The sequence below is a fragment of the Elgaria multicarinata genome, chromosome 13 (assembly GCF_023053635.1).
Source record: "Elgaria multicarinata webbii isolate HBS135686 ecotype San Diego chromosome 13, rElgMul1.1.pri, whole genome shotgun sequence".
Taxonomy (NCBI): domain Eukaryota; kingdom Metazoa; phylum Chordata; class Lepidosauria; order Squamata; family Anguidae; genus Elgaria; species Elgaria multicarinata.
In genome coordinates this window covers 23491289-23516420 of record NC_086183.1, presented here as the reverse complement: position 1 = coordinate 23516420, position 25132 = coordinate 23491289, and the positions used below count along the sequence as shown (strand labels likewise).

General features: G+C 45.6%; 1 pseudogene; it reads left to right on the top strand.

The window, feature by feature from the left end:
• The first annotated feature begins 1086 nt into the window (after window positions 1–1086).
• On the top strand, window positions 1087–23008 carry LOC134408366 (transmembrane protease serine 9-like; annotated as a pseudogene).
• The last annotated feature ends 2124 nt before the right edge of the window (window positions 23009–25132 follow it).

Here is a 25132-nt window from a genome sequence, read left to right as displayed (position 1 = left end):
TGTTTGTAATGGTTTGGAAAACCCTAAATTTGGTCAGTGCATTGCACATGTGATTTGTGAGAAATTCAGTGTGCTTGTCAATTAGCAAACAGCAAGGTTTGGGTGGTCAAAAGACCCCCACCAAAAGACCCCCTTTCTGGGGGAAAAGTGTACACCAAGCACTCAAGGATCTGCCACCAGACCCCTCCTCCTTTCCCTCTTTTCATTAATAAAGAGTCATCAGAATGCAGTTGGCCGGTTGCTCAAGGTTGCCCTGCACTCACCACCCCCAGAGCAGGGTTTAGTCTGCTCAGCAAATGTAGCAGTTTCCAAAAGCACAGCTTCTAAGGTTTCAAACCCAGATCCAAGTTGCCATTATCCCAGACACTTTGGCGCACCGCTCCTTATCACCCGAACCACACCCCCATTGGGCAGCAAAGTCAGCTTCATCCGCCCTTGCATGGGGGGGCTTATCTGGTACGGTAAGTTACAAAAAAAGGGCATAGTTGTCACAATATTATGTATTGTTAGCTGTTAGAAATAGTTTCATTTATGGGAAATGTATAACTCTGCAATCTACAAGGGGAGGGAGGAGCCATGAGCTCATCAGGAGAGGCAGGGAATGTCATAAAAGATGTTGGTTGTGGATGATGGGGAGAAAAGCTCGTCTTTGATCCGTCAAGGGTGAGTTTCCTCTTTCACGTATAGTTCAATGAAGAAATGGTCACTGAATCTGGACTTGTTTGGTTTTCCTGTTCCCTCCCTTCTGGTTGGGTTTTTTACCCTAACAGCCAGATCAGACAATGTGAATAGAGCAAGGATTTAGATCCACAGACCAAGGATCTGATCCCAGGCCAAAAAGTGTGGATTGTTGATTCAACTAAACCCAAAACAAACTGGAGAAAATTATCACCAAGAAGTCAAGAGCCACCTATGAGGTTGGATTAACCAAAGCTGTTTCTCCTGTTTGCCTGGATGTGGGGAAAAAGAAGGCGCTAGGAGTGATGGGTTGTGTGCATTCTCACAGGTGCGGCGTTGTCTTAATCGCTGAACTTTTTCTTCGCTCCTAAAGTACGTGGGGACACTTTGTTGGGCAGATCGGCTGCTATGGAACCCACCAAATTGTTGCCTCTCCTACTTTTGTTGCTGCCATCTTTGGGTAAGAACTGACTTTTCAATGGGATGCAAAGCTGGGAGGCCTGGGGGACAATTTATAGGCATCCGTTTTTCTTGCACTCGCAATTGTATGTGTGAGAGCTGTGTAGTAGCTCTGTTTGTGTGCGGTTGTGTAAGTGACTGGTGTTATTGGCTGAAGCGATTTGCATTTGACAGTTACATTCTGATTTTCTATGACTTGCATATTATTTGGGTGCCGATGGGCTGTTGTGTGCAGCGTATGCTAGGCAGATGTGTAACTAGCAGTGCCGAAGCACATTTCAAATGTTCATGCGGGACGTCTCATGCAGTCATTACTCTTTGCTTTTATCTGTGTTGTTCAACACTGAAGGGTGACATAGCAAACCCACATGTGAAATATCTCTTAGCCCATCTTCTTGGGGAGTGAAAGAGATCATTGAGTTACTTAGGGAAGTGATTTTGAAGGTATTTCAATATCCTACTGAAGAGCGTTGGCGCCCATCCCAGGGGGGCAATGAGCTTTCTTGGAGCGTAATCACATGGGGGAAAATTGTGTTTCCTTACTGTTGCTTCTCCGCCCCTGCTTTTGTCCCTCATTACTCTGTCTTTCTGCCCGGAGTGGAAAGAAGAAGTAAACAAAGATCATGTGGCCCATTCAGGGGGGCTTTCTTTTATCGTGCCACTTTTTCTGCACACAGCAGGTCACAGCACATTCCATTAAAAAAAAAGTTAGATTAAAAGGGGTCTGTTTTGCAATGGAAAATTGAATAGGAGGCGCCCGGAAGGTGGACGTCATCTTCTATATAGGGTGACCATATGAAAAGGAGGACAGGGCTCCTGTTTCTTTAAGAGTTGCATAGAAAAGGGAATTTCAGCAGGTGTCATTTGTATGCATGCAGCACCTGGTGAAATTCCCTCTTCATCACAACAGTTAAAGCTGCAGGAGCTATACTAGAGTGACCAGATTTAAAAGAGGGCAGGGCACCTGCAGCTTTAAATGGTGTGATGAAGAGGGAATTTCCCCAGGTTCCCCATATATACAAATGACACCTGCTGAACTTCCCTTTTCTATGCAACTCTTAAAGATACAGGAGCCCTGTCCTCCTTTTCATATGGTCACCCTACTTCTATAGGACATTTGAACATCCGTAAATGGGCAGTAGCGAGTGTGTGATCAAACACTCATCTGATGAACCACTTGGTCTGTGTTGCAGTGTCAGCATACCGTAAGTGGATCGTTGGAGGCCAGGAATGCAATGAGGCTGAGCACCCTTGGCTTGTGCTACTCTATGAGTCGAAAAGGCCCTACTGCTCTGGAATATTGCTGGATCACAACTGGGTACTCACTGCTGCTCAATGCTACAAAAGGTGAGGGATGTTAAGGTGTCAGCGAATACCAGTCTCCGATTTGGGGCAAGGTTTCAAGTTCAGTCTTTCATGGCCATTAGCAACCACTGTGTGCATTTTGATGGGATCCTCCACGGAGTACAGTTCCTTGCTTTTCCACGCAGAAAAAGTCAATTTCCACAGGGGTGACAATGTGGATCCTGCTTTTCCCCCACAGCTCCTTTAAACATTTGAATTGTGGGAGCGGCTCCCTCTCTCCCTGGCACGTGTGCAAAGGGGGGAGCCTTGTTTTCATCTGCTGCATTCTGCAACCCTCGGCACACTTACTTGGGAGTAAGCCCCATTGAACATAATAGGACTTACTTCTGAGTAGACACATGGGAACTACTATCCCAAACCAACAGAAAGAAGAAAAAATAATTAAAAAGAGTCACATTGGATTTAAACCCAGCACAACTATAATCATCATAATGAAAGGTCTTGTTCTTGTGGTCTTATAAAACCCTCTATGTCCCCATGGCACACTTACTTGTGAGTACACCCCATTGAACTTAAGCAGGTGATATTGATGGGGGGGATCAGATCTGCCTCCCTTTGTTGCAAGGAGGCATTTTACCCTCTTCTCCCTCCAATAGCAGTGAAAGTCCTCCCTCATCAAGTTCCTAGTGCAATGCCAGCTTTACACACTGCCAATGTCAAGCTATTAAGGGTTTATTCCAGCTTATCTCTGATCTTTTTAAAATTGGAAGAAGGGGAGGAGAGTACGGGAGGTGTCCTGTTTGTTCACATTGGACTCCCTTACCCACAGTCCCTTTCACATGGGTTTTCACTGGTTTTCACTTCCATTCCATCCCGCCCCTTCTTCTTCAGTTCATTGGTTGTGGTACTCTGATGGGCGTGGGCTCCTCCCCACTCCCTGCTCTGGCTTTGTTATCTAGCCATTACTAATGTAAGGTTTCATCTGGGCTCCGTTTCTGCAGGCAATTTGGAGGGGGGGAGTTGGAGCACTAAAAAGTCCATTCAACCGACTAACAAGTCCCTCTGACAACATGCCGGAGGAGGAGAACCTCCCTGCAATCCCCTTTCATCAGCAAGACTCCATTAACACACGCCCCCAGAAAAAGAAAAAAGCGAGAGGGGAAAATAATCTAGACTTTCCCCGCACCAAAATAAAATGCAACAAGGGGGGAAGAGGCGAGATGAGTGCAGGACAGGGATGGCGTCGTGTGAGTCCCGCGCTGCAAATCCACATACCAGGAATAGTGAGTGTGTGATAAATCGCTGGTGTGATGGAGCTCAAAGTCATAAAATCGACCCACAAACGTCTGTGAGTGGCCAGCCAAGAGCAGGCTATAAATTGCTCGTTCAGAGACGCCCTAGGACTAATATCCATCGCGAGCAATAATGTAGTCCAACTTGCCCATTTGGGCCTTGCTTTGAGAGATCTCTGAGCAATTTGCTGTTATTCTTGTAGTGGCGAAATCGAGATAAGGCTTGGACTGCACAACCGAAACGTGCTAAGAGGGAATGAACAGACTAGAGTCAGTGTGGCCACACTGTGCCACCCTGACACTGCCAGCACCCCCCAGAACAGCTGTTTGGATTTCAGTGCCGCCGACATCATGATGATCAAATTGAACAGCCCTGTGAAGTACAACAAGCACATCACCCCAATCCTCCTGCCCACCGCCTCTGTCTCCGTGGGAACAGAATGCAGGGTCATGAGTTGGGAGTCAACCACAATTATCAAAAGTAAGACTCACCGCTTGCACAGGGGAAACGAGGACCCAGATCAACCTAAAATTTGCAGATGCTAATTTACATGTACAGGTGCCTGATTTGAAGGAATTATTGTACTTTAAATAAAAGCACAATTCAGCCCGCTATAGTGGGGGAGAGTGTGACCAAGTGACCCATGTGTCTTGCTCATTCAGCTGTCCAGGTGCTAACGTCAGGGCCCCTTCCTGCTCTCCCTTCCCTGTGGTTCTTTATCTTTCAGCTAGGCTTAGGCTGACAGGCCTTCAAATAGGAAGTCCCTTGAAACAGAGGACTACCCTCTGTAAAGTAGGACACAGGGCCACCCTAACAGAAACATAGCACACATAGGAAGCTTCCTTCTTCTGAGTCAGACTCTGGATCCATCTAGCCCAGTATTGTCAACACTGGCTGGCAGCAGCTCTCCAGGGTTTCAGGCAGAATTTTTTCCAGCCCTACGAGAGATTCTGGGGATTGAACCTGAGACCTTCTGCATGCAAAGGAGGGGCTCTGCCACTGAGCCATAACCCTCTTGCAGGTTCAGTGGGACCACTCAGCATGCCTTTCTTGAAGTTCCCCAAATGCTGGAAGGGGCATTGCACATGGGCAGATGTTTTAACACAGCTACTCCTCTACACTGCAAAAATGATCCCTTGCAAGCATCTTACTGAACCATCTTGCCCTTTCTTTTTGGTTTTCAGTGCCCATGGTTCCTCAGTGCACTAACATCAACATACTCGAGAATCGTGTTTGTAATGATGCTTATCCAGCTTGGGGAATTGATGACGACATGTTATGTGCAGGAATCCAGAAAGAATGCAAAGATTCATGCCAGGTAAGTAGTTTTCCCCTGTAGGCAGGATTCAGAAGGAAGGGAGGTCGGATCACAGAGCCATGAGATGTTCAGCTGGTGACTCCTTCATCACGCCCAGAACTCCAGCTGAGCTACAGTGGCCCAGGCTGGGCCCTTACGCATTAACAAAAAAGCATAAATGCATCACCCCCAAAAAGAGGGCAAAAGATGTCACCAATGTGCATATACTAATTTAACATAGTGCATGCTAAATTAGCATACTATACATTAAATTAGAACAGCGTATGGTAAATTAGTATACTACACTAGATTGCCATAGTATATATTTCAAAAATACACAGGAGGAACCCTCACAAGGTGAATACAATGAAAGAATGTACAAGGACGTTGTGCATTAATTGCCAAACTGTATTAATTCTAGAAATTCATGCTATTATAGCTGGATAATGTGTACATTTATTGAAATAATGCGCCCTATGGGTTACACTATAGGAGAGATCATTCTGTACTGTATCATATAAACAATTCAAAAAGAACAACTCAAAAAACAGCAGCATGGCCCCAGTTGCTTTTTCCTAAATGGACATATAATTAACCCAATTGCTACAGGAAGAAAACAGGTTATGTCAATAAGGTGCACACTATCCAGCTATAATCGCATGAATTTCTAGAATTAATACAGTTTGTCAATTAATGTATAGGGTCATATATATATTGGCATAGTAATATACTGTAAGTATGCGCAATATTCATAAAGTAACAGATATACATATGTATAGCATAGATGCTAATTTACGTATAGTATAGATGCTAATTTAGAAATAATCATTAGAATTTAAATAGAAATACAGCTCACCCTAATGGGGAAAATTGACCAGGTGAGCTATGTGCCTCCTCACTCCGTTGTTCAGTCAAGGCCCCTGCCTATTCTCCCTTCTTGTGGTTCTTTAACTTTAAACTGGACCTGGAATGGAGAGCCCATCAAATAGAGGACACATTAAAAAACTGGACAATCTGAGAACCCTTCAAAAAGAGGACTGTCCTCTCTAAAGTAGGACACTTGGTGCCATATTTTTCCTGTACAAACTTTCCTTCACACCACAATGGAAACCAGACTAACACAGAAGAAGAAAACTTATATAGTAATGAGTGCCAAGTCTTACGTAGCCAAACTGCTGAAATCTCAGCAGTCTTGGAAAAATGCCAAGGTTTGAAAAAAAAATCCTGAGTTGGTTGGTTGTATTTCTCTTCCTCTGCCCACTCCTTCCCTGTATCCAAGATGTCTTTCCATCACTGCAGTACTGGCAGGTAGAATGGCTGGGGTTTTTGACCACCCTTGCCTGGTCCATTGTATCATGGACAAACAACCCATGAACAATGCCCGTTTCTGGGTTGTAATGACAACCCACAATTTGAACAACCTAGCAATCACAATCTTTAATGAAACTATGGGTTCTCTTCCTGAATTGTTTGCAGTTGACAACCATGGTTTATTAGCATAGCTACATTCACGCATCATGACAACCCAGAATTCAATAACTCGTGGGTTGAATAAATTATGGATTAGCACTAGGTGCTAATTATAGTAGTCCAAGCTATAACTAGATATTTCATTGTGTGTTCTGTTCTCTCAATAGGGTGGTTCTGGTAGATACCTTATTTGTGAAGGACATCTCCAAGGGATTGTAACTTATGGTGAGCCATCTGGGCTTGGCATCTATACCAAGGTCAACAGCTTTCGCAACTGGATCCGGGAAGTTGCTATAATAAATTCAACCTAATGCCATAAAAGAATGTTATTGATGAGGAATTGAATTGCTGGATTGCTGTGGAATTATTTCTGTCTGGTAGAAGTCAAACACTTAGCCAAGTAAATGATCTTTACTTCTGGAACCCAAGGGTGGCTTTGCCTGATATTTTTTTCTGGACTAGTGCAAATCCTGTGTTGCCATAAGGACTGGTAGTCTGAGAATGATTGGAAAAAATACGTTTGTCTGATTTCCTGGTGGAATGAACAATTTTACACTTCTAAAATAAACGTACTACAAATAAATCAGCAAAGGTGAAAACAAAAAAAAATCTCTTTTCAAAAAGATTAAACATTTCTTGAAATTTGAGGTTGAAAACACATGATGTAAGATTTTTCTCTCTCTTCTCTTTCTGCTGTTCTTTTATTTATTTCTCCTCCTCTTTTATTCCTCCTATCCCATCACCAACTGACTTTTGTTCAGCCCCTTTCCCAACATTAAGCGCCCCTCCTTTCATTGGCCCAGGACTCCAAGAACTCACAGGAGTAAACATAATTACAAGTGCATTCACATAATGTGTCACATGTTACTTTACTAGCACCACGTGGGGCATAACATTAACCCCCCCTTTGCCTCATCCCTCCCCTTTCTCCCATCCTGAGCTGCCCAAAGCTCAAGCTTTAAACTTTTCTGAAGTTTCAAAATTTTCTTCTCATCTACACTGCTCAAGCTTTGGTTTAAAATAAAAAATGAGCAAAATTGGTCAGGTAGATCTCAAGTAATAAACCTTACACTACTGTATTCTTATATAAACTTCTGTATCATAATTTCATGGCGGGTATCAGGAGTCGCCATTGTTGGGCCCACAACTCAGCAAGGGGCCCACTACTACCTCCTAGAGCCTTTGGCCTTGCTATTGCTCATTGTGCCATTCTTTCCTGCCCTCTTGCCCTGGTGGGAGAAAGTCTCCGAGTGCAAAGGGGAACAAGAAGGAGATGGCAGCTCATTTGCCTGCTATTTCCCTCTGGGTGGGGTGGGAATTGGGGCCAGAAGAAAGGAGAGGCCGAGTGGACAAGGGCGGGGAGGAAGGGGGCAGTAGAAGCATCCTGCTTGTGGATCCCTCACAACCTGGAATAGTTTTACTTTCTTGTTTTGCACAGGAGAACCTGCCAGAGTGGAAACTGTAAAATAAGAAGAAAAATTAAAAAAGGGTTTTGCAAACCATTGAGTTCACAAATACAGATCTCTCTAAAATAATCCATTTCTAAAATAAATTATTTGTTTCCCCCCTCTTCTTCGTGGAAAAAAGTGTTACTGTTTTCTTGTGTGGTGTGGGGAGTCTCAAAGGCTGGTGTGGGTGTGGGTGTGGGTGTGGGTGTGGGTGGGTGGGTGGGTATGGAGGGGTCCCATTCCTGATTTCTACAGAATCAGGGATGGGATGCAGGCGGCTCACGACAGTGTAGAAAGTGCAGGTCAGGCACCAGATCAAGCAAAGAGGAATCCGGGAGCAAGAAGTAGCAGCCACAGGCATGGTCAGACTGGAAATCAAATATTGGACTGGACAGAAGAGAAGTGAAGCCATGTAGGGAAGGGCTGGGCTAGGTGAAGGTCTGTGTTGCTGCCTTATGAGAGATGTTGCCGGTGCTGTTTCCACATTTTGGAAGGCCCTTGAGCATGGCACCCTCAAGGGACCCCCTCCGCCTTCTCACCATTGTCACCAGCTGTTCCTCTTTCTCTTTCTCAACATCGCTACCATTTGCTTGCTTGACAGGCAGAGAGCCAGGGAACACGTAGGCAGGGCCACCTTCTGCTCCTCCTTCGCACCTCCATTGTTGTCCGGGCCAGAGCGAGAGGCAGCTGAACACTGCAAGTGTAAGGCAGAGGCGTAGGTCCAGAGGGCTCTTGCCAGTGTGGGCCCTTGCTGGGATGTGGGCCTTCAACCTGTACCCAAGTCTGCCTACCCTTGGCTCCAGCCCACTGAGGTGCCTTAGGATGGCCACTTACACGTCTCCAAAACCAGGGCAAAAGCTTGCATAAATTCTGCATCGACGAACATTTTTAAAAGAGCTAAAATTTAAATATAAAGACAATCCATTTCACCATAGCAGGGCATGGGGGATTGCAACCCGGTGGCCTGTATACCTGCTCAGTCTGTTATCCGGCTGCTCACTGCAATGTCAAGGCTCCAGCTCACTCTTGTCCAGGGTTTTTCCCCCCTCTGCTTTACTATATATTCCACTATAAAACCACTAGGTGGCAATGTGGCACAGCGGAATTGTGCAAATACACGAGGGTGCTATAATACAATTCAGAAAAAAATACCACCCTTTTGTAATTAGTGGGGGGGGGGCCTGCAATAATTGTTGCAAAGCTCAGAAGAGGCCTTAGAGTAGAAGGATGTCATATAAATGACTTGCAAGCTACTTAGCTTCATCACACCACGGTTATACTGTGCAATCACTGTGAATTGCACGCAAAGGACTCCGAAGTTTTCCAGTTTATAATCTGCTTTGACTATGAAGTACTCACATGCATCCTGCTTTAATTGTGCTTCATATATAAAAGAACCAACCTATTTAACTACCTCTTTAGGAGCGAATCTTTTGCTGTTCTCCGAGCGGCCACTGGGGGAGCAGGAGGAGGATTTGCTATGTTTAAAGTACAAATTAAACAAATGCTTACATCTGTGTAAGTTTTAAAGATAAAGACATCAAAATTGGCACAGTGATAGATATTAAGGAGGGCTTTAAGCATATTAAATTTGAATTGGATTGGGTCATCCGTTGATTTTTTAATGTGTGTTTTTTTTACATTTCCCCCCTTAAACCCTTTCCTGGTATGCAAAGGATCTTAGGAGTGCTGCCGCCTGGGTGTGAGTGGGGTGTGTGTGATGATTTAGTTAACAACAATGACAGCTTTATGCTATGGGGATAATTTGAGGGCAAAGGGTACGTGGGATGAAGCCCACTGTGAGTGAGCAATCATGAGCGCACATTAAAAGCTTGGCGTAGAAAGGCTCAATGTCAGCTGACCACCTTCAAGCTTTAGAGTCAGCTGACAATACTTTGGTCAGTACTGCAGCCTAGAAGGTACCCTTTCTCTAAAATGCCTGGCCTGGCTGGCTGGTTGAAGGCTCAGAGTGCCAATAATGCGGAGGTAAGGTGCACAAGGCTGGCCACTGATGGTTCTGGTTTGAGATCTCCCCTTAGTACCTTTCAGAAAGTTTGTCATCCCAGCTAATAAGAAATTGAAGGCTTAGTTAGTTATGTGCCTTCAAGTCAGCTTCGACTTATGGCGACCCTATGAATTGGCGACCTCAATTCACATCTGATGTAAACCAGCCTATTCAGATCTTCTAACTTCATGTCCATACTAGGGGTGTGATCCGCTCCGATTAGGAGCGTAGAAGCAGTAGCGGATTGGCCTGCTCCGCCTTACCCAGAGGCGGAGTAGGAGCGGACCGCAGACCCCTAGAAGCAAGGCGAAGAGAAGCGACCATTTTTCGGAGCTCCTAGTTCAGGCGGAGCGCTCCGGTCGCCATCTTGAAAACATTTCGCCATAGGATTGCATTGCGGCAAATAATCGCGCATAACTAGGTTGTTTTTGAAGCTATCGTTCTGGAAATTCTTGTGCTCAGAGAGTCCTGGATGGGGGTCATTTTGAGACCACTCTCACCTCTCTGCGTCGTGTGGGTCGCGTGCTATATTTTTTTGAAAATCGGGTCAACCGCGCGGCTCAAACGGCGTTTTCGGCTTTTCGCCCATAGGATTGCATTGAGGGAAAGACTCGGGCATAACTGGGGGGGGGTTAAGCTATCGTTCTGAAAATTCTTGTGCACAGAGAGTCGTGGATGGGGGTCATTTTGAGACTACTCTCAACTTTCTGCGTCGTACAGATCGCGCGCTAGAAGTTTTTAAAAAATCGGGGGGGAAAATACCTTTTTCAAAGGGCTGAGGGGCAGAGTCAGCTCCCGGTCATGATGATCCCAAAGTTAGAGGAGGGCATAGGCAAAACAGGTAACTTGGGATTCTGGGAAACTTCTCTTTCTTCATCTGAACGGGCTTTTCCCCGTGTTTTTTAACACAGTAGCCCCACCAAATGCACAAACACAACCTGAAATCATATACTAAGCCAAGAATAAGAGATAGAAACACAGCACTGCTCCCCACCCTAACTTTGGGGAACAACTGAAAAGATGTGGTGCAAGGGGATGAGCTCCCCTAGGGCATCTCATTGTGGACGTGCCCCCACTCTCTCCTGCACTGGAAGGCCATTAGAGCCTTCCAAAGAGAGTAAAACGGTGGAGCAATGCCTATCATGAGTTGAAGTGAATGCTCACTTTTTAGTGGTGGAGCGATGCCTGTTATGAGTTGAAGTGAGCGTTTGTTTCTTAATCTCAGAGCTGTTGGTGGCTGTCTTGAGTTGAACTGGCAGCTGCTTCCCCCTCCCCCGGGCACGTCCCCCTATTGCGGGTAAAAGACAGATATAGCCTTTTTTAAAAAAATCTTCTTGCTGTTTATTCAGCAACACTGCTGCTTTTAATTCCACCCCTCCTTTGTTTATTTATTGATTTATTCCATTTTATATGCATTACTGGCTTATCCTTGGCTCACTTCCTTATGCCCCCAGAAATGCCAGCTGCATGCCTGCCTGCCTTCCCTCCCTCCTCCCCTGCCCACCTCGCAGGGATGTTGTGTGTGTGTGGCTTTGACTCAGGGGAGAAGTCCTTCCTGCGCTCACTTGGAGTTTTGGAAGTTCCAAATTTTGCAGGTTTAAGCCCCGCCAAAAAACAGGGGATGATGGGACTGCCTTGAGTCTCGGCGTGCGTATGTATCCCTGGATAAGCTTTCATGGTGGTGAGTTTGAGGGTTTTTTTTAACGTGCAAAATTGACGGAGCTATGGAAAGGGGTGTTGGATTTTCATAAATTCCCCAAAAATCAGGGGATGATGGGACTGCCTTGAGTCTCGGCGTGCATATGTATCCCTGGATAAGCTTTCATGGTGGCGAGTTTGAGGTTTCTAATGTGCAAATTGACGGAGCTATGGAAAGGGGTGTGAATGGGGTGCCCGATTTTCAAAAATTCCCCAAAAATCAGGGGATGATGGGATTGCTTTGAAACTTGGCGTGCGTGTGTATACCCCCATGAGGTGTCATGGTGCCAAACGTGAGGTTTCTAACTTGAACAGAAAAAAAGTTGTATAATTTTTTAGCTTTCAATGCAAGCCTATGGGGGGGGAAAACGGAGCTCCGATCCGGATCCGGAGCTCCGAGCGGAGCGCAGCGGAAGTGGGCGGAGCGGGGGCGGGGCGGAGCGGCCTGATCCGGAAAATGGCAGATCTGCAAGTGAAGCGGAACGGGGGGTCCGTGCACACCCCTAGTCCATACCTTCCTTTACGGAGTCAATCCCTCTCTTGTTTGGTCTTCCTCTTTTCTTTCTACCTTCTGTTTTCTCTGCATTATTGTCTTTCTAATGAATCATTGCTTCTCATTATATGTACAAAGTAAAGAAGGGAAAGGAACCTCTCGTACAAGCACTGAGTCTTTACTGACTCTTGGAGGGACGCCAGCTTTCGCTGACGTTTTCTTGGCAGGCCTTATAGCGGGGTGGTTTGCCATTGCCTTCCCCGGCCGTTATTACCTTTCCCCCAGCTAGCTGGGTACTCATTTTACCGACCTCAGGAGGATGGAAGGCTGAGTTGACCTGAGCCGGCTGCCTGAAACCAGCTTCCGCCGGGATCGAACTCAGGCCGTGGGGAGAGTTTCAGCTGTAGAAACTGCTGCTTTACCGTTCTGCGCCACACGAGGCTAACATAGCCTCAATTTCAACATTTTCACTTGTGAGTTCTGACTTAATTTATTCTAGAATCCACTTGTCTTTTTTGCAGTCCACAATATTCGCAAAACTCTCCCCCAACACCACATTTCAAATGAGTTGATGGTCTTCCTATCCACTTTTTAAAAATCTCATTATACAGTATGTCCAATAAAAGGCTTGTGTGAGTTCATATTTGTACGGAGAAACTTCCTCAAGGAAGTATTGCAATTGTGCTAGATGTGGTAACTTTGCTGAAGCAAGTAAGAATGATAGTGGAGTGTGAATACTGATATTTTTTTTAAAGGAGGGTGAGAGATTAATTCCCAAGATTCTTCCCCAAGAATTCAACCCAACAGTTACAGGTTTTTACAGGTAAAGTGGGCAAGACCAGTATGCTGAAAAGATCCCAAAACTTGCAGACCCCAACCTCCCAGAGTGATGTCTCAATGGGTTCTTGAAGGTAGCATATACCACACATGGTTCAAAATCTTGCCCAAACACCACTTTGATTAGCTGACTGGGAAGAAAGCCCAATTTGGATCCAACCTTGTGATGTAGACCAATGAAAGTTACACCTGATACTGCTACAGCAAAGTTATGTCACCCCAAAGATATGACTACGTTTGGTGGTGGGTCAAGTAATTATACCACTGAGAATTGGAATTGCAATGCCCCAGGTGAATGACAGATGGATTTGCCTCATAAATACATTCTTTAGGAGGGTTGGTAGATTCAGACCATCAAGATGAAGTGCTAGTTAAAGCGAAGGCACTTTTTAAATTTGGTCAGTACATTTCACAAGTGATCTGTGAGAAACTCAGTGTGCCTGTCATGTAGGAAATGGCAAGGCCAGATCAGGCAATGTGAAGAGAGCAAGGAGCTAGATCCACAGACCGAGGACCTGATCTGAGGCCAAAAAGTGGGAAATTGTTTATCCAATCCAGTCCAAAACAAACTAGAGAAAATTATTACCGAGAAGCCTAATCCAACCTACTAGGCTGGATTAACCAATGTTTCTTTCTCCTGTTTGCATAGAAATTAAGGTGCTGGGAGTAATTGATTGTATGCATTCTCAACAGCTAATGCCAGAATGGCAGAGAGGGGCATCAAGACTAGGCATGTGCTCCGCTCTGATTAGAAGCGCAGAAGCAGGAGCGAATTGGCCTGCTCCGCCTTGCCCAGAGGCGGAGTAGAAGCGGACCGCGGACCCCTAGAAGCAAGGCGAAGAGAAGCGCCATTTTCGGAGCGCTTCTCTTTCCGCGGAGCGCTCCGATCGCCATCTTGAAACATTTTGCCCATAGGATTGCACTGCAGAAAAGAAAGGGGGATAACTGTGTTGTTTTTGATGCTATCTTTCTGAAAATTCTTGTGCTTAGAGACTTGTGGATGGGGGTCATTTTGAGACTACTCTCACCTCTCTGCGTGGTGCGGGTCGCGCGCTAGAATTTTTTTAAAAAACGGCGGGGAAAATACCTTTTCCGAAGGGCTGAGGGGCAGAATCAATTCCCGGTCATGATCACATGATCCCAAAGTTGGAGGAGGGGATAGGCAAAACAGGTAACTTGGGATTCTGGGAACTTCTCTTTCTTAGTCTGAACGGACTTTTCCCAGTGTTTTTTAAAACAGTAGCCCCACCAAATGCACAAACACAACCTGTGAAATCATATACTAAGCCAATAATAAGAGATAGAAACACAGCACTGCTACCCACCCTAACTTTGGGGAACAACTGAAAAGATGTGGTGCAAGGGGATGAGCTTGTGGACGTGCCCCCACTCTCTCCTGTACTTGGAGGGCCATTAGAGCCTTCCAAAGAGAGTAACCCGGTGGAGCAATGCCTATCATGAGTTGAAGTGAGCGGTCTACTTCTCTTAGTGGTGGAGTGATGCCTATCATGAGTTGAAGTGACAGTTCCACTTCTTAGCGGTGGAGCAATGGCTTTCATGAGTTGAACTGACAGCCTTGCTTCTTAAAAGACTGGTTGACCACCAGTCAAATTGGCAGCTGCTGCTTCCTCCTCCCCTGGGCACGTCCCCCTATTGCTGGTAAAAGACAGATATAGCCTTTTTAAAAAAGTTCTTCTTGTTGTTTATTCAGCAACACGGTGGTGAGTTTGAGGTTTCTAATGTGCAAATTGATGGAGCTATGGAAAGGGATGTGAATGGGGTGCCCGATTTTCATAAATTCCCCAAAAATCAGGGGATGATGGGATTGCCTTGAGTCTTGGCGTGCGTGTGTATACCTCCATGAGGTGTCATGGTGCCAAACTTGAGGTTTCTAACTTTCACAGAAAAAAAGTTGTATACTTTTTTAAGTTAATGCAAGCCTATGGGGGGGGGGGGGAAACGGAGCTCCGATCTGGATCCGGATCCGGAGCTCCGAGCGGAGCGGACAAGGGCAGAGCGGGGGCGGAGCAAAGCGGCCCGATCCGCAAATCGTGGATCTGGAAGTGAAGCGGAGCGGGGGGTCCGTGCACACCCCTAATCAAGACTAATAACCTTCTCTATATCGGAAGAGACAACAAAGAGAGTGGTAAATGATGACCCAATCAACTGTTATAAATTGTGGATCTTTCTTCCTGTGTGTACGTAGTAGAGTGATAGGGCTGTAGCTGTTATTCCTTACTCCTGTTATTCCTTACTCTTGCCTGAACTGAAGGCTGTTTCCCTGGGGTTTTGCCAACAAGTGATTTTGATACCAGGGTCCAAGGCTGTACAGCAAGAGGCACCAGTCAAGGATAACTCAACCACTATGTCTGTCTGTCTGTCTGTCTGTCTGTGAAAGACAAGTTGTTGGGTAGAAATAATCATCCCGTGGTGTTAAGGGGCTTGTATGAACATCACTGGGTTGGGTAACAAAGACCAAGACCAATAGACAAAGAACAGTAGACAAGCTATGTTTGTCTATTCCTTGGAATCTTGCAAATTGCTTGGTCTGTGGAATAGAAAAATACCTTTCAGATTTGTCAGGGCAACACTGCTAGAAGATGGAATGATTCCCATATAAGGAGACAGAATGGAGTCTGTATGGAGGAGGAGTGTCCCATTATTATTATTATTATTATTATTATTATTATTATTATTATTATTATTATTTCCCACTTTTTCCCCAGTACTGGTACCTGTACAGTTTAAATGTAGTGGTGTCACCTATATATGAGCCCAACTGAGTACTGGAATATTTGATAATGACCGATGATGAGTTTGCATCTTATCCTGGAATATAACATTTTGGGAAGATGAAAGCACATCCTAACCATCCAGGCAAGCAGGTTGCTGTAATGTTTCCTATTTATGCACATCTACATCGAATTATATGACCATTGAGTGAATTAGGGAGCTGTCTTCATGGAGCCGAGCTAATGCCACCTTCCCCCCAAACCCTGAGATATTATTTACCCCGTCTGGTGATCATCCGGGTACTGGAGCTTCCCCCCTGTTCTTTTCCTGGTTTCCAGCGACCAATCGCCGGTCACCTTACTCCAGGACTGCTCCCTGGATCAGCCCTGGAGCGAGATCAGATGGCGGAAGAGACGTATTGACCTCGCTCCCACAGAAATAGTCAGGCTAAGTCCCAACTTTTTCTCTACACAGCTTTGGTGGCTGTGAATCTGTGGCTGCGTCATATCAGGCCCCCTTTTCCAATTCAGTTTGTGGTAGTAACTGAGTGGCAACGGTAGATGCCTCTTCTGCTTATTTGATGGTGTATCTGTGTGCTTAGCAAAGTGTTTACACCTTCTGACAGGAAGGTATGAAATACCCATTCAAATCCAATCTGAACCACCCAGAGAGCCCCGGCTATTGGGCGGTATAGAAATGTAATAAATAAATAAATATGAAGTGAAAATCACCTTCCTTGCACAGAACTGCAAGGATGGCCGAATGAATGGAAGATTCAATGGGTATTCCATATTCCCATTATCCCCAACCAGTGGGGTTCAATGAAAAGATGAATGGCCTGTTAAAGCAATAACACTGAAACCACCAACAGCAGAACATATTCTGAAAAACGTGGTGGGGGGAGCAATTTTAGAGAAGACTGAATAGGAATTCAACAGTCACGCTCTGTGTAAGAGCCAAACAACCGTGCAATTCGTGATGTGGTTAGTGGCACCGTGTTGTATGTTGTGGGGAGGGGGCAACCAGAAATAGACTATCTGGATGGTTGGAACCTTCAGTTTTTAGAGGAAAGGCAATTGATTATACCACTGAAATAGGTATTGTAGTTCCTTCGAGGAGGTATGGGTGGATTGCCGCATGGTCTCATTGGGCATTCAGATGTTAATAAGGGTGCTGGGTTCAGAACATCAAGATGAAGTAGAAGTACTAGTTTAGAGAGAAATCATTTCTTAAATATGTTTGGGGCATTGCCCAATTGATTTGTGAGAAACTGAGTGTGCCTGTCACTTAGGAAACGGCAGGGCCAGATCCACATTTTCAGGAAAGATGATCCACAGGCCAAGGATGTGATCCCAGGCCAAAAGGTATGGATTGTTGATCCAAACCAACCCCAAACAAACTGGAGAAAATGGTCCCCAGGAAGCCAAGAGCCACCCATTAGGTTGGATTAACCAATGCGGTTGCTCCTGTTGGCCTGGATGTCGGGAAATGAAGGCGCTGGGAATGATTGATTGTATGCATTCCCACAGGTGGTGCCAGAGATGAGGGTCAACCCCACTCATGGCAGGTATAAAAAAGGAGCTCAGATGAACATTTTGTTTTGCATTGTCTTAGTGGCTGGACAAAGTCCGTGCTTCTAAAGTACATAGGGACACTTCGCCAGGCAGATCTGCTGCTATGGAACCCACCAAATTGCTGCCTGTCTTGCTGTTACTGCTGCCGACTTTTGGTAAGAAGCAGCATTTTGATGCGATGGGACTGCAAAGCAGGGAGGGCGCGGGGACCGTCTATGTGCATCAACTATTGCATGTGAGAGAGCGGTGTGGCAGCTGTGCTTGTTTGTAAATGACCTGTGTTACTGCCTGAAAAGGTTTGCACCTGAATGTTACATTTTAATGTTCCTTTAATTGCATATTAGTTGGGTGCACATTTACTGTTGTGCGCGACATGGGTTAGACAGTCGTGCTGAAACTAATGCTGTGCTCAAATGCTACTGGCCCTTTTAGGCATCCTTTTTGTTAGGGCTGTGCACGGACCTCCCCCTCGATCCGCTTTGTGGCCCGACCTGGAAAATCCAGATCGGGCCCAATCCTCTTCGCGCTGCTCCGCCGGTCCCCTGCTCCACTCCGCGGAGCGAGATCTGGCTTCGCCACCATCGCCGCATGGACGGCGCCGGCGCCGGATAAGCCACCCCACCCCCTTACCTGTGTCCGTCATCGCGGGCTTCAATTGAGGCCCTGGCTTGAAGCCGGAAGAGGCCTCGGCCTTCAATTGAACCGGGGCCTCAATTGAAGCCCATGATGGATGCAGGTAAGCCTCCCTCCTCCCTTCCCCCTTACCTGGCTCCATTGCCATCGCCGCAGGGACTGTGGCGCCGCCGCCGCCAGTTGAGTCCCCCTCCCCCCCACTTACCTGCATCTGGAGCTCCGGACTGAGGCGATCCTCTTCGCCTCGATTCCCAGCCCCTCCGACTCTCTTCACCTCCGCCTTTTCCAGAGGCGAATCAGGCCGCCTCACTCCTGCTTCTCCGAACTGAAGAGAAGCGGAGCACAGCCCTACTTTTTGTTTCCCTGTGAAGAGGCAGTTGGGAATTTCACAGAAATTTCTCCAGCTTCAGGGCTTACTTTAAGCTTCATCCCACCTACCTGCTTCCTTCGGATTATCCCCGTAGCGCTAAGCTTTCGCCATTGTTGTTGTTTTTGCTACTGGGAGGCAGCGATCCTTTGCATACCAGGAAGTGAGTTTAAGGGGGGAAATGTAAAAAAAATCATAAAAAATCAACGGATGACCCAATTCAATTCAAATTTGGTATGCTTAAAGCTCTCCCTAATATCTATTAATGTGCCAATTTTGGTGTCTTTATCTTTAAAGCTTATGCAGATGTAAGCATTTCTTTAAAATCCTGCTCCTGCGCCCCAGCAGCGGCTCGGAAGATACGCTCAACAAGTAGGGGCTAAATACGGCGAATCTTTTTGCTTTGAAGCACAATTAAAGCAGGATGCATGGGAGTATTTCCCAATCAAAGCATATTATAAGGTGGAAAACTTCTGAGTCCTTTGCATGCAATTCGCTGTGATTGCACAGTATAACGCTGGTGTGATAAAGCTCTTTGTTGGCAAGAGGTGGACAAGCCCCTAGTGATGCATATGCTTGTGCCCTTAACTGTGAAATGCAGGCATTATATTGAACTGTGTTCTTCAACGCCAAACGTTCAAAATGGAAACACACATGAGTTATTTGGGGGAGTGATTTTAGAGGTATTGAAGTATCCTATTAAGGAGCGCTGGTGCCCTTCCCAGATGGACAGTGAGCTTTCTTGGGTCTGTGTTGCAGTGTCAGCAAACCGTAAGAGGATCATTGGAGGGCAAGAATGCAGTGAGACTAACCATCCTTGGCTCGCGATACTCACTAGCTCCAGCGGGTCCTTCTGCTCTGCAGCATTGCTCAACCACGAGTGGGTGATCAGCGCTGCTCATTGCTACGGAAGGTGAGCGGAGTGGTTTGTAGGGTAGGGAGGCTGTTTGGCTTGCAGAAGGTCCCGGGATGTTTTTCCAGGTAAGGCTGGAAAAAAATCCTGCCTGAAATGCCAGGGAGCTTTTGCTGCCAGTCTGTGTTGACTATACTGGTCTAGGTGTACCAGTGCCCTCACTCGGTAAAAGGCAGCTTCCTATGTTCCTGTGTTAAGGTCCCAACAAATATGTTTAGAATTCTGTTTCAGATCTCGCACAAGATTTTAGGTTCAATCAGCTCTTTACTTTTCCATGTGGAAAAGTTACATCAAAGTAAATTTCTGTATAACTTTTCCTGATACAAACCTGGGGGAGTCACACAACAAGAAGGAAAGGTCCTGCTAATAGGGTCTTTCCCAGACATGTTACAATCCCAATTTAACTTTTTCACATAGAGGAACTCATGACATCACTGTCAAAAATGTTGCATGTTTAGCAGCGAAGGTTATGTTGAAACCTTCACGACCCAAGTGGTGGATTGCTTCCACACTGCAATTTCATAGAGGCTCTTGGGACCCACATTCTGGTGGGGGGTGGGGGCAGAAGCAAAGGGGATAGGTCAAAGGTTAAGAGGTGGAGCAAAAATACACACACACCCCAAACAGCATGTTTTCGCCTACAGCTTTTACTGCCAATAATTTAGCCTTAGGAGAGGCTTTTCAACCTTTTAGAGCGGGAGGGAAAATATGTGCAAAGGTTGGGGAACTCCCAACCACTGGGTGATTAGGGCAAAGGGGAATCCCTGTGGATCTCAGTGGGACTGCAGTAGGGCCAGATTTGGCCCTCAGGTCTGAGGTTCCCCACCCCCAGTGCAGAGGGAGGATGCACAGCAGAGCATCTGATGACACCACCTCCAGGCCAGACACCAGGAGAAATTTCCACCCCAAGCAATAATGTAGTCAAGTTGCCCATTTTGGGCCTTGCTTTGAGAGATCTGAGCTCTTTTTTGTTGTTCTTGTAGTGGCAAACTCAAGATAAGGCTTGGAATGCACAACTACACAGCGCCAAGAGGGCATGAACAGCTGAGAACCAGTGTCAGAGTAATATGCTACCCTGAAACCAACAATAGCAGCACCAACTCTGTAATCAAGGACATCATGCTGGTCAAACTGAACAGACCTGTTGACTACAACGAGTACATTGCTCCCATCGACCTGCCCAACACCCCTGTCCCTCTAGGAACAGATTGCACTGTGATGGGTTGGGGCTCAATCACACCTGCTAACCGTAAGAACAACAGCCCATGCATGGTTGTCTGCACATGGAGGCATTTGCCAGAAACCCGACCAGGCCTAAGGTCACGCTGTGTCGTGCTAGAAAGCTCTGTGTTGGATCATCATTGCCCCCCTAGAAGTGGAAAGGACTTTTTGAGGTGTTGCCTTTGCCTCACCCAAGGGGTCCCCAAACTGTTTTGGGTTGGTGGGCACTTTTGGAATGGGGGAAGACTCCAAAACAGAAATCCACACTTTTGAACCCAAACGAAGATGGTGCTTTGCAACATAGCAGAGTTGTGGCATTGCACATGGCCACATTTTTTAAAGTGACACTGCTACTCCCTTACCCAGAAAAAAACACACTATCCCTTATATTGCTAGACCATCTTGCCCTTTCTGTTTGTTTTTCAGTGATTTTCCCCGTCGTTCCTCATTGTGTTGACATCCAGGTATACAACAATTCCATGTGTGATTATGCGAATTATTGGTTGCCAGTGACTGACAGCATGTTATGTGCAGGAGTCCTGCAAGGAGGCCAAGATTCATGCCAGGTAAAGCATTTCCCCCTCTGGACAGGATTCTAAAGGAAGGGAGGTCGGCTGCCAGAGCCATGAAAGCCACGTGGACCAGGATGTTCAACTGACAATTCTTTCATCAAGCCCAGAATTCCAACTGAGCTACAGTGGCCCGGGCTGAGCCCTTACGCATCACCAAATGAGAGCAAACTTGTGGGGGTTCTTTTAGATCCATCATTGTCACTTGAGGCTCAGGTGACCTCAGTGGCAAGGAGTGCCTTCCACAAACTCTGGTTGGTGGCCCAGCTACTCCCCTATCTGGACAGGGATAACATGGCTTCAGTTGTCCATGCTCTGGTAACCTCCAAGTTAGATTACTGCAATGCACTCTACGTAGGGCTGCCTTTGAAGACGGTTCGGAAGCTGCAGCTCGTGCAAAATGCAGCGGCCAGATTGATTTCGGGAACCAGAAGGTTTGACCATATAACACCTGCTCTGGTCCGCTTGCACTGGCTGCCTGTATGTTTCCGAGCCCAATTCAAGGTGCTAGTTTTGACCTATAAAGCCTTACATGGCTTGGGACCACAATACCTGACGGAACGCCTCTCCCGACGTGAATATACCTGGTCACTACGTTCAACTCTAAGGTCCTCCTCCAGGTGCCTACTCCAAGAGAGGCTCGGAGTGTGGCAACGAGGGACAGGGCCTTTTCGGTGGTGGCCCCCAGACTATGGAATGATCTCCTTGATGAGGCTTTCCTGGAGCCAACACTGCTATCTTTCTGGTGGCAGGTTAAGACTTTCCTCTTTGTTCAGGCATATGGCGGCACATCTTAATCACCCACATGTTTAGTTTTTTAACAGTTTTTAATGCTTTATGTGTGTATGTTTCTGTGTTTGGGCATTTTTAATTTTGTATACTCGTTTTTATCTTAATTTTAGAATTTCTGTAAACCGCCCAGAGAGCCCTGGCTATGGGAGCGGTATATAAGTGTAATAAATGAATGAAAGAATGAATGAATGAATGCTAAAGTAGCAGAGTTATTTTAAACAGCAAATTAATATAGTAGGCTAAATTAGCTCTGCATACATTTCAGCATAATACATATGATACAAGTGCATAATATACATAAAGCACAATAACATCTACTACACATGTATGTATAGTATAGATGCAAATTTGGAAATTCTAATAATAATTTAAATAGAAATACTCCTCACCATAATGTGTAATTTGTGTACCTCCTCAGACTGCTGACATGTGCTAAGTTTTGATGGGCAACTTCAAGAGCGCTGCTGCTCTTCCTTCTTAGAGTCCTTTATTTTTAAACTGCGTTTGGACTAGAGATGTTCAAAGAGAGGACACTTTAAAAAAAGAGGACTGTTTTCTTCAAACAGAGGAATGTCTTCTGTAAAGTAGGCCACCCAGCCACCCAACTCTGGCCCCATAATATTCTTGTTACAAGAAACAGTCCCGAAGAGAGAAATAGACACACGAGTATTAAACACGGCAAGAAGTTGTTGCTTTCAGATGGCGGTTAAGACAACTGAATAGTTATCTGGAAAATTGTTGGACTAATTCATCAAAAGGGAGGAGAGGACAATTACTAAATGTTAAAAAGCAAACGCTTCATGAAGCATTGGAAAGACATATACTCTATATACTTCTGCATATACATTCCTTCACTCCATATACATACATACACAATGGAAAACAGATGAACATAGATGAAAAACCTTATATACTAGTAGCTGCTGCATTAACCTTGTGCCGGTTCTTATGTCCAAGCCAGGTCACTACTGTAGTCCAAGCCACAACTACATATTTCAGAGTGTGTTCTGTTCTCTCCATAGGGTGATTCTGGAGGACCCCTTGTCTGTGGTGGAGAACTCCAGGGGATTGTATCTTTGGGGGGCTTTCCTTGTGCTAAACCAATGGAGCCCGCTATCTATACCAAGGTCCACAGCTATCTTGACTGGATCCGGAGTATTGTTCAATGAAGCACAGATGGCCCTGGTCCCTCTGAGAATGGATTACCAGTAGAAATTGCTTGAATCGCATCAATAGCAAGGCAGGGCGCACGCCACTGTCTTTTTCTTCGTGCCTTAGGCCATAAATCTAAGCACACTTTTTCTTAGAAATAAGTATTACTGAAATTAGTGGGACTTACTCTGGAGTACATGTGTGCAGGACAACATTACACCACACCATGAGCTTTTCTCCATGAGGCTTTATTGTGCACTCATAATTCCTTACTCATAATGTTATGAGACCCTCCAGTTTCACTTCCGTTTTTAAGAGCACTTTTTTTAAAAAAAGGAATGCGGGAAATGGAGTATTATTTCTCAAAGTGAAAGAACTGTAGTTTCCTACTTGCGTAATTATGTTATTCTGCTATACAACATCGGCGTCTAGAGGATATGTAACAGTACAGCAGGAATGGAAAAGCTCTTGTGTTGAGCTTGGATCTCAATTCGGCAATGAAAACAAAAGAAGATACAAGGGATTAATAGCATCGTGGACAAAAGCTCCAGATTATTGCATTCTTAAATCCTGATAGGATGCATGTTTACTTCAAAGTAAGTCTTACTGAATTGAATGAGAGGCCTATTCCCAAGTGACTGAGCAGAGGTTTGTGGTCTTACTGATGTACGAGAACTTCGGGATGTCCATTTCCCACCTAAGCAACAGAATCTTGACTCTTCTGATTACATCATAGTTTTCATGTGAATTCCAAGTACTGAAAATTAAATAAAAGCATTACTAAAATCGCAAAATTTAAGCATCTACCTTCTGTTTTCTCACCCTGTGGGCTTGACAGTACTGGCAAGTGAGTGTCATAATAAGCTTCCCCCCCCCCCTTTTCTGGTGCCATCTGTGCCGGGATTGATCTTCTCTTTAAGAAGATCAATTAATGTTTAAACATCTCTTTAATGTTTCATGTCTGTATGTATGTTCTGTGTTTTAGAATTGTAAATTTTGTATACTTGTTTTTATCTCATTTTAGAATTTCTGTAAACCGCCCAGAGAGCTCTAGCTATGGGGGTGGTATATAAATGGAATGAATGAATGAATGAATGAAAGAAAGAAAGAAAGAAAGAAAGTTAGTTTGATAAAGGAAGAAGGGCCGATTACTCACCTTGCCTATAAACAGAGCAGAGAGCCTGGCGTCTCTCTCGGGAAGAAAGTCATGAACAGAAGGGCTTTGTTTAGGGATGGTTCAATCCTGACCCAGCAGGACAAATCCAGCCCAGGTGGCCTCAGCCCCTCCACCTTGTCAAAGCCTTAGGCCCTGCTTGTACGCAACGCCAAGCCACCGTAGGTGAATTTCTCTGTGGGGCTTAGCAGAGTGTGTCGGCCATCATTTCGAATGCACAAGCGCCAGTGGTCGGACACTTGCAGCTTCCTGAGTTTGGGGCAGGATCTACACTACTGCTTATAATTGTTTATAAGGGTTATGACAACTGTTCAGGCCCAGGACTCATTACATATACTGTTTTCATACCGTTTTAAAAGTGTTATATCCTGCTTGGTGTAGATCGGCCCGCAGAAACCTGGAGTCATGGATTGTTCGAGGGTTAGCTGATTTGAGAGTATCTAAAACACAAATCCGCTCTTTTGAACCCAAATAGAGATGGTGCTGGAGGGTGGCATTTCACTGTGCAGCATCTGTCTTAATTTTTAAAAATCTTAAAAATGTGCCCGAGAGCCACTTTAACTAAAAAGAACAGAGTAGAACAACTGTGAGATACTATGGGTTGTTGTTTTTTTAAAGATGGAAGAGGCTGGTTGGGAGTGCACTGGCCATGATGTCATTCAATGCGAAGGATCTCACAATGCACCCCAGCCACAGGAAATCCCTCGTGAAGACATCCCCCAGGTAAAAAGGAAGGAAAGCAGGGAGCCGTGACTAGGGGAGGGGAAGCACCCACTGATGGTACCCTTCTCGGGCAAGCAGGGAGCTTAGTCATTTCAACAGGAAGGAGGCTAGTCCTTCAGTGATGTCAGCAAAGATCCCTTCCTCTGGAGGAGAGGCTCAATGGTTTTAGCAGCTAGTGGAGGGGTCAGGCAACTTAGTGGATTCAGCAGCATGGCCCCAAGAAGGGGCACACTTGGTATCCAGCACATTCATGTTTGGCTTCCATTTTACTCCCACCTTGGCAGAATGCATTTTAGGA